This window comes from Pteropus vampyrus, unplaced genomic scaffold (genome assembly GCF_000151845.1).
Source record: "Pteropus vampyrus isolate Shadow unplaced genomic scaffold, Pvam_2.0 Scaffold2, whole genome shotgun sequence".
In the NCBI taxonomy this organism is placed as follows: Eukaryota; Metazoa; Chordata; class Mammalia; order Chiroptera; family Pteropodidae; genus Pteropus; species Pteropus vampyrus.
Window position 1 is genome coordinate 9,948,427 of NW_011888783.1, and position 10,774 is coordinate 9,959,200.

At 36.3% G+C, this 10,774-nt stretch overlaps 1 pseudogene; it reads left to right on the plus strand.

Annotated features, from left to right (window-relative positions):
- The first annotated feature begins 591 nt into the window (after positions 1-591).
- LOC105291909 lies at positions 592-1,496 on the plus strand (annotated as a pseudogene).
- The last annotated feature ends 9,278 nt before the right edge of the window (positions 1,497-10,774 follow it).

Consider the following 10,774-nt stretch of genomic DNA (forward strand, 5'->3'; position numbering starts at 1 on the left):
AAAGTGCTAAGTTCTCTTTTCTTGGATATTTTTGTGCATAGATTCAAGGCTTAAAATGGCCGCAGTCATCTTACCCGTTTGAGAGTTGGGCAGACACACTGAGGAGATAACAGCTAAGGAAGAGGCTGGGAAATAGAGTGGGAGAAATCAGATTAAGCCTACTTTAGGCCTGAATCTTGAATTCTAAGGTCATTTTCTCAAAATATGGTCCCAGACCAGCAGGCTCACCCAGAAATTTAGTAGAAATGCAAATTTTAGAGCCCTTTGTCAGCCCTGTAGAATCAGAAACCAGGGGTGGGGCTCAGCAATCTGTGCCTTAAGAAGCCCCTCAGATGATTCTGATGCAGGTTAATGTGTGAGAACCACTGGTTTAAGCCAATCTGAGTCATATTTTCTGTTACTTGCAGTCAAAATATATTAAATGTAGCACATAGACTTGTAAATCTATACCAATCATATACTTATTGAAAAAGGTTGCTTGAAAGTATACTCAAGTTGACTAATGATAAATTAAAATGAAAAATTCAAGAAGGGAAATCATAGTATAATAATACTGGAAGAGATTCCCCGGCCCCTTTAGAGCAGCACGGGCACTGAGATATCCAGCCGAGTCGTCTGCTGAGCAGTCAGTCATGCCAGGAGCTGTACACAGCCTCAGGACCACCGCTGAATCACAGCTAGAAGTTTGGCTTTCACAAGTGCGGTCTACAAAAAGACCTGCTAGAGCCATTATAGCAACCCACACAGGATGTACTTATGTACTGTGGGTCTTGTGCTGCTCATGCTTACGAACAAGTTGATCCAGTAGCCAGAGAATTTTCCAGGCCTTCACTTGGGCCTTCTCATCATGTGCACCTCTCTCCATGTGCGCTTTCCAGAGTGGATATATATAGGACACCTCTGTATGACCTTGGTTTTGACCAAGAGATTTACAGAGAACTATGGAAGACAGGGATGTTTGAATGCATGTCTCTGCAGACAGATGAAGATCAGCACAGTATTGAAATGCATTTGCCTTATACAGCTAAAGCCATGGAAAGCCATAAGGATGAGTTTACCATTATTCTTATATTGGGTGGAGCTCTGAATGAGTCAAAAGAACAAGAATTCAGAAAACTCTTCAGTAAATATTTAGCGGATCCTAGTAATCTCTTTGTGGTTTCTTCTGATTTCTGGCATTAGGGCCAAAGGTTCTATTACAGTTACTATGATGAATCTCAGGGGGAGATTTATAGATCCATTGAACATCTAGATAAAATAGGCATGAATATTATAGAACAATTAGACCCTGTATCTTTCAGCAATTACTTGAAGAAATACCATAATGCTATATGTGGAAGACATCCCATTGAGTATTATTAAATGCTATCACAGAGCTCCAGAAGAATGGAATGAATATGAGCTTTTCTTTTTTGAATTATTCCCAGTTGAGGCAGTGTAGAAACTGGCAAGACAGTTCAGTGAGTTATGCAGCTGTAACACTCACGGTCCACTGAGGCTCTGATTCCTCAGGGATGCCACCTGCACATACTCATAGTCCATTCAAGGTCCCAGTCCAGCTCTTACCAAAATACTGGTCCTGGCAGTTTGGGTCAAAAGCCTTTGAGTTTTACTATTACACTTAAACAGGGCAATCTTCTAGTCATTTTTTTTTTAGTTGTATAGCCCTTTATTAGCAATTAAAATAGAAGGTATCTGTTGTACAACATGGGTAGTAATTGAGTATAACTGAAGACTTATTATATTCTAATACAGAACATTTAGAAATGCAATTTCTTTATGAAAAAGCTTCCAGCTTTTTTTGTTTGTTATCACCTTTTTCGATCAAAATATTTGATGCCAGCCTTCCTTCCACTGCCTTAAACTAAAAAGCATTTTTTTTAATGAGTTGAAATTAAGAAAGGACTATACCTACTAGAAAAGAAGAGAAGCAAGTTCTATTAGTTTGCGGTTTCAGAATCCCCCCAAAGCATGACCCAATCTACCTGGGTTTATATCTCAATTCCACTTTTTATTAACTGTGTGATCACAAGAAAACTACTTCACTTTCTTTCTCTGTAACATGTAGATAATCCTACTGCTGTTTTGAGTGTTAAATGAGTTAATAAATGGAGAGCAATTAGGACTTTTTTCCTGACATATACTAAGCATTTAGTAAATGTCAGCAGTTATTGTTATTATTACCGTCAACATGCCAAATGTTTACCATACCAGAGAGGTCCTAAGGAACAAACCACACCTGACTGAACTGACCACATTAATATTTCTTCAATAATGTGGAATTGTTGGTGCCAGATTACTCTCATGATGGCATTTGAATTCAAGGTCAATAATTTTATTATGAAATTTATATCTTAGTATTATAATTGTTCATTAAAAATTCCTCTGAAAAATAGCTCTCAGAATCTAATTAAATGTTATTTTTAAAATTTACTCAACAAATATTTACTAAGGGCCCCATTATATGGCACAACTACTAATATTGTTCTATAACACACACACACACACACACACACACACACACACACACACACACACCTCTAGTGAAAATAGAAAAAAGACTAGATGTTAACAGACCTGTTGCAGTGTTTGTCTTTGGGTAAGGGAACTAAGATTTATATTTTCCTTTCTATATATTCTGTATTTTAAAAGTATATATTTATATTACTATTTAATAGAAGAGCACTTCTAAAAAGCACATATAAAAATTACTTTTCTTTGAGAGAATTGAGAGAGTACAGAGTTTCAAATAATCTCAGGGTATCCAAGTTCCATTTCTCACTTGTGATATAGTAGCCAATCGATCTTGTATTGCATGGCATTCAGTTCTCAAATTGTAGCCAGACTAGGTCAGAGTTTAGTACCTGAGTTCAGTGCAAATTCATGTCTTCATAAGTCTAGACTTCAGGGTAGAAAATCAATTGTAAATGCTTTAGGCAGAGTATAAGCACCCAAACCTACATCAGGTGGGCAAATGCTAATGAACCACCATTCTGTGTAAGAGTCCTCTGGGCTTTAGTCTAGGAATGCAAAAAAGGAAGTTGATCATATCTCAGGAAGAGTCCTTATCAAGAAACCAGCCTAAGGTTTCTCGCTCACACTTTTTCATTCACCATTCACCAAAAACTACATTCTCCTGACTAGATTTAGCAGTGCTAAATTATGAACTCAGGAATCATGGTAGTTAGCAGTCACAACCTAGGACTCTAGAAAATAGCAATTTACAACCAACAAATAGAAAGTACATACATTCTAATCACTTTTTATTTACTGTGTTGATTTGTAACCACTCATTTCCCTCCTCTTCTAAACTGAACAGGGGAGGCCAAGTATAGCAGTCAATATAGCACAGTTATTAAGAACCTGACTCTATAATCAGACGTGTAGTCCCAGGTTTGAATCCCATTCTATACTAACAGATACTTAATCTTTCAAGTCTACCTCCTCGGGCTGTTGTAAGGGCTAACTAAAATAATGCATACATTATTTTATGCATACATTATTTAGTTACAATGCTTAACTTGATGTCTTATCCAGAGGAAACTCAGATAAGGCTAATATCTAACATTATTGTTGTCGTTCTCTTGATACTTTGTTTTTCTATCTATGTTTTCTGCTATTACTACATAAATGCCATGGAGGTAAAACCTTTCAAATATTTATGTGCTTTCTCATCACTATAATGAAGAGAGAAGTAAAAATAAAATATGCGTAACAGTTGTCAGTGAAGTTTTAGTGCTTTCAGAAAAGCTGGGCCCCTAAGGACAAATAGCTGAAAGGAAATTAGTATATTTGGCACAATGTTATTTGGTGGCCTGTAGCTCAGGCCTTCCTTGGACAGGTACTCAGACCTATTGCCAAGTGTGAGAGTACCACACTTGGCAGGTACCTTATAGTAATATTGAAATTCCTAAAAGCTATGAAATCCTTGCTTTCTCTCTGACACCCACTGTGATTCAAGTTACCTTGGAGCTTCATTTATCTCATCTCAGAATGTAAAGCAAACATCTCGGGCAAAAGCCCTGGCAAAATTCAGGTCCTCCTCTCTCCATCCCTGAAGTCTATATCTAAAACAGGCAAAATGCCAGTCTCCTCTTGGACCTCAAGTGGAGCAGGCCACCTGAGGTTCCCCGAAACTTTGGGCAGCCTGGATCATGTGCTCTCTCAGGCCCCATGTTCTTCACTACCTTGCTCCCTTTGTTTAACCCCTCAGCCTCTCAACTGTGTAAAAACCAGGAAAGGAGAAGTCCAGTCCACATGATCAGATACCATCTTATTTTACAAGGCATCAGATGGATAGTGCTTTAGTATATACTATTGAAAGAAAAACCTTAGACACCTCCCAGTTTCTTACAGAAAGGGAGACAGAGTTGGTTTGCAAACAACAAATGACCTTACACAATGCAGGTATGTTTCTTCTTTACTAGGCTCATTGGGAAGATAAATAAGTAAGCCCTTGAAGCCAGTTTTTAACATACATCAAATCATAGAACTGAATGATCTAAACAAATGATGCATCTATTAAAGAACCTTATGAGATCCAAAAAGGACAACACTTTAAAGGTTAACAAGAATACTTTGCTAATTAAGGTCTTCTCTCTTCTGCCAGAAAACCTTGTTATAAAACCTCAGCTGTGCCAAGTGTCTAAAGTTTAGAATTATCACTGCATCTGTTATGTGATCTGGAGAATATCAAGGTTCTCAGACTCTTTCTGTCAGTAAGGTAAAATATAGAAGTCTGGATTTGTTGTGAGGTTTTTGTTTGTTTGTTTTTTGTTGTTGTTTTTTTTTTTAAAGAAGCATTATTTACTTCCTTTTCAAGTCCTATTTTCTTAAAAAAGTAACAGTTGAACCCTTTCGCCCAGCCCTTACTTTTCTTTTATTGTGTGCTACATTCAATTGTTAATTAACAATAAGAATGTTCACCAGGGGAAATCTTGAATGGATTCATTTTTCGGAATAAAAATAACTTGGTACTATTAAAACTCATATAGAATTAGAGATTTGGAGTCTATTAGATGTGATAGAAGTTATTGAACTTCTAAGTCAATGAAGGATTAATTTTGAAATATTCTTTGTCTTACACCAAACAACTAAATTTCTGCTCGACTTTTAAGAAATGCAGAGATTCAGCAAGGATCAAAGTATCAAAGAAAAATAAGTTGTCTCAATTCTAAATACATTTACCAATTATAGAATTACCATATACCTAGTCTATTGACGCCTCCTCAAGGATTTCATTAGGTTAAAGAAAAAAAAAAACAAGATGGAAAATTATTCAGGAAGCATTTTGGATGTGCGCCAAAGGCAATACATTGAAGTAAGAAGGTAGGCATTTCGATAAATATATGTGTTATTTCTGAAAGGACACTTTACCTTCAAAAGTATTTATAACTAATGCAATCCAAGTTCATGCCATTGTTATGATTTCAACATGTCCTTGGCCAGAAGACCGGTTTAATTATTTCACAAATCAGACAGGGAATTCTCCCAGAACAGAGACCCATCAAATATAGCTCTTTTCATGTTGATTGCCAATTCACTTGTATATAGTTTCATGGTGCTATGAGTTGAATTGTGCCCCCTCTCCAAATTCATATGTTGGCATTCTAACCCCTACTACCTCAGAATGTGACCCTATTTGGAAATAGAATTGTTGCAGATGTAATTAGTTAAGATGAGGTCGTACCAGAGTAGGGTGGGCCCCTAGTCCAATGACTGATGCCCTTATAAGAAGGGGAAATTTGGACGCAGAGAAAGGCACAAAGGGGAATTCATATGAAGATTGGAATTATGCTACCATAGCCAAGGAACTACCAGAAGGTAAGGGAGAGGCCTGGAACTGATCTGTCTCTAATGCCTTGAGGGGATGCATAGCCCTGCTGATACCTTGATTTCAGACTTCTGGCCCCCGGAACAGTGAGACAATACATTTCTCTTGTTCTAAGCCACCTCATATTTTTTTTGCTTACAACAGCCCTGGCAAACTAACACGGATATTTTTCTTTTACTTTCTAAACTTTACTGCCCCTCTTAAATGACACAAAATGTCAAATCAAGTAAAGAAAGAAAGCAGAAGCACGATCATACACACTTCTCATTCATTCCTAATCCCTTACCCCCCGTTCCCCTAACATACCCAAACTCCATGCCATCATGGGGGTGATTTCTACAAGAGAAACTACTTGCTGCCTTTCTCAGCCCATGCTCGTTGGAGAGGAAAAGCATAGCCAACCTTCCATGTGTGCCACATTCACTCTCTGGCTCTAATAAGCCAGCCTTTCATTGTAACTTTTCCTGTCTGACTTTGTTGGGAAGTTAGGTATGTCGGTTTAGATGGGAATGAGCCCCTTACCCTAGCAACTGCTTCCACGTTTAACTTGAAAATTCTTTCAATAAAAAAAGGCCCTTTCTTTCTGTTGACCTATGAAATAAACTGCTCCCACTGACACACACACACACACACACACACACACACACACACACACACACACACACTCTAACAAATTTTCCAATGGCTTTGTAATGCTATTGGTGATCTAGAAGATGTTAAGAAAGTGGTATGTGAGCAGGCTAGCACAAGTTTTTGAATAGTGTATTTGAAAGACTGACATAAATTATATGTGTAAGTAAGTACAGACAGAACAGAAAGTAAAAGATAATTTTGTTATGTTGTGCGCTCAGCAGAAACTCTGTTGAGTGTTGATTGAGAGTATTGAAACTATGGAATAATTAGTGTGTGTGCCAGCTAGTTTAGGTTTGTTGGAATTTGACCAGAACTGCAGTTACAGATTAACCCAACTGTTGTAAAGACCTCTTTGTTTCTCTTGCTCTCAAACACATTGTAAATTCATTAAATGGACCAAGGCCTTGCCACTAATTTTCACACTCTTCTAAGAGCTTATAAAAGGAGTGTTTGGGGCCAAGTCCTCTAAGCAGGATTCAGATGTGGGAGGAAATGGTACTGATGATCCATCTTCCTGTAAGGTAATAAAGTCTCCTAATGGATGCCAGAAATCTGATGACCAGGGCACACTGGAAATCAGCCTCAGTTCTGAGCACACAGTTAAGGCAGATCTTTGGACATGCTTACAAACCCAAGGCCATGAGCAAGCCTGCGATTCAGTCGGAAAGAAATACAGGACAGGAAACCTCTGACCATGCACAGTCTATTTGCTAGGACTGCTTTCTGCTAACAATCTTTATTCTTCTCAATTTTGGACATCTGGAAATTATATATATATATATATGTATATATATACACACACATATGTATATGTATATATATATGTATATACATATACATATATAATATACACATATGTATATTATATATACATATATATACATGTGTGTGTGTGTGTGTGTGTATATAAGTATGTCTCATACTTAATGCCATATCACTAATGGCTGAGTGATATGGCATTAAGTATGAGACAAAATAACATATAGAAATCAAATCTACAGATAATCCAAAGAATCTACAAACTGAATGGCCTGACTTCAAACAACTGACTGTATTGAAATGTATGCATTTCAGAAAGAGTTTTAGTGTGGAAAAGTCTTAGACCCTCTCTGTAGTATTTAGCATTTTAGAGAGCATCAAGATTTTTCTGCTTTAAACTGCTCTCTGGTTGCAAGCTAGTTATCAATGTGAAGTGGAAACGTGAAAACTGTGTTAAAAATATGCTACTTTTTATAATATAAATATCTTCCAAAATTAAAACAGTTTCCAAATTGATTCCTTTTTTTAAAAAACAGTGGTGTGTTCCTATTGAAACAATAAAAAAATCTAAAAAGTTACTTAACTTTTGGCAAGATCGATATGGGTCAGTCCTGTGACTCAGGACAATTTGAAACACCTGTCTCATTATGTCTCATGAAAACACATGTGAAACTAACTACCATTCTGAAACTACCGAACACATTTCTAAAAAAATAAACATTTTGTATGTTTGTTTTAGACTATTATAAAGAAATATTGCAAAGATAGTAGAGAGGATTTCCATATACCCCACACCCAATCTCCCCTACTATTTATCTCACATTAGTATAGTTCATTTGTTACAATTAATGAACCAATATTAACACATTATATCAACTAATTTTATTCAGATTTATTTAGTTTTTACCTAATGTTCTTTCTCTGTATCAGGATCTCATATAAGATACCACATTTCATTTAGTCATTTTATCTCAGGCTCCTCTTAGTTGTGACAGTTTTTCAAACCGTCCTTGTTTTTGATAACAAGTATCATTTTGAGGAGTACTAGTTAGATATTTTGTAGACTATCCCTCAATTGGGGTTTCACTGATGTTTTTCTCATAATTAGACTGGGATTATATGTTTGGGGGAGGAAGATCACTGAGGTAAAATGCCATTTTCATCACATCATGTCTAGAGTATATGCTATCACCATGACAGTGTGTTGAAATCCCTGTTGATGTTAGCCTTGATCACCTGGCTGAGATGGTGTTTGTCAAGTGTCTTCACTGTGAAGTTATTCTTCTCCCCGCTTTCTATCACAGACCACTCTTTGGAAGTCTCTAATCACAGACCACATTTAAGGAGTGGGGAGTTATGCTCTACCTCCTTGAAGGTACAATATCTTCATCAATTATTTGGAATTTTTCTTCAAGGGAGATTTGTTTCTTGTCCCCCACTTATTTATTTACTCAATCACTTATTTGTGTCAATATTAGGCTTATGGATATTTATTTTATAGTTTGATTATAATCCAACACTATTATTTTGTTGCATAAATTGTTTCAGTTTTCACCATTGTAAGCTCTTTTAGTTGACTTTTTTGTCCTTTTGATATAGCCCCATTATAGTGGTTTGTTTTTTATTTTTTTCCTGAGCATTTCCTTACTCCTTGGCATTGCAAGATGTTCTAGTCTTACACATTTCTTGCCCCAGTTCTAGCATCAGACATTTCTCCAAGAAGCTCTCATTCCTTTTATTGAAGAATGGTATGGGAAACCAAGGTCTGTGTGTTTATTGTCCCAGTTCTTGGAGGGTCATTGCTTCTAGGCCCTCTTGACTGACAGAATAAGGAGACATCTGTGAGAATACTAGTCCATGTATATACACATATCTATATGCACTAAACATATTACAGTAAACGAGTTCATACTGATGTCTCCAACTCTAATCCATTACCACACAGATTAGTCTAGCCTATTCCCCTTGCTTCTCTGTAACCTCCCATTCTAACAGTGAGAAATCTGGGTTCTGTTACCCACCATCTACTTACTTCATTGTTCAATTCCAGTATAAACATATAATGGTACTAATTTTTTTAACTTGTACTCCTATGAGGAACAACTTCGTAAACTAAAATATATGCTCAAGTGCATTACCCTTTGATATTTTTTTAGACTTACAGACCCCATTCATTTCCAAAGTTACTTAGGTCAGTAACTTTTCCCTCATCACCTTCAGTGAGGTTTTTTTGTAATACACATTTGTTGAGTTCTTACACTTTTGTAACACAGTTACATTCTTTTCTTACATCATGCATTTCATTCTGGGATTCCCTGACCCCCTAAATTATTTTTCTTTAATTTGCATACATTAAGGTTCAATCTTCGTATTGTAAAATTTGATGGATTTTTAGAAATGTATAGTGACATGAATCCACTATTATAGTAACATACAGAAGTTTCCTCACCCTAAAATATTTCCCGTGTTTTATGTGTTCAGCGCTCTCCTTCCCCCACTAAACCCCTGGCAACCACTGATCTTTTCAACTCTCTCTATAATTCTGCCTTCTTCAGAATGTCATGTAATTGGAATCTTAGAGTATTTAGACTTTTCATACTGACTTCTTTGACATAGCAATATGAGCCATCTATGTCTGTTTGTTGTTTGATAGATCATTCTTTTTAAATTACTGAATAGTATTTCATTGTATAATTGTACCACTGTTTGCTTATCCATTCACCTGTCGAAGAACGTCTTGGTTGCTTCTGGTTTGGGGCGATTATGAGTAAAGATGTTTCAAATATTTACATGCAGATTTTGGGGTGGACATACATTTTCAATTCAGTTGGGTAAACACCTAGTAGCACAATTGTTGGAGCATATGGTAAAACTATGTTTAACTTGGTAAGAAACTGCCTTCCCAAACGGCTGAACCATTTTGCATTCCTAGTGGGAATCAATGAGAGTTCATTTCTCTACATACTTACAAACCACTGGTATTGTCAGTTTTTTGGATTTTAGCCATTCTAATAGGTGTGTAGTAGAATCTCATTAGTGTTTTAATTTTGTAACTCCCTTATGATAAATGATGTTGAGCACCTTTTCATATGCTTTTATGCCATCTGTATATCTTCTTTGGTCCCGCAACACATTTTAAAATACTTTGACGATTTATTAATTATCAAGGCTGGATTGTAATATTAAATCAATTTTCTATTTAAATATTAGATATTCTCCCCCAAGAAAACATCCTAAAATCTGTGGCTCTGTATTTCATAGACAATATCTTTCATACATTATCAATTTTGACATTATTGGTAGGAGTCTATTTTAAATGATTATATGCATTTAGTAAGTTATTTTATTGGCAGTCCACATAATGACCTTAAATATTTGTGCTTTTAGAAACTTCTTCCTTTCACATCTAAAAAGGAAGAGAGTGTTCAATAGCATAAATTACCTAACACAGAAGAAGACCGACATACACCCCAGTAATAACATTGTAATGCATTGTGTCCTTGGACAAGTCACTTTACCATGTAAGGCCTCAGTTTCCTCATCTGGGTA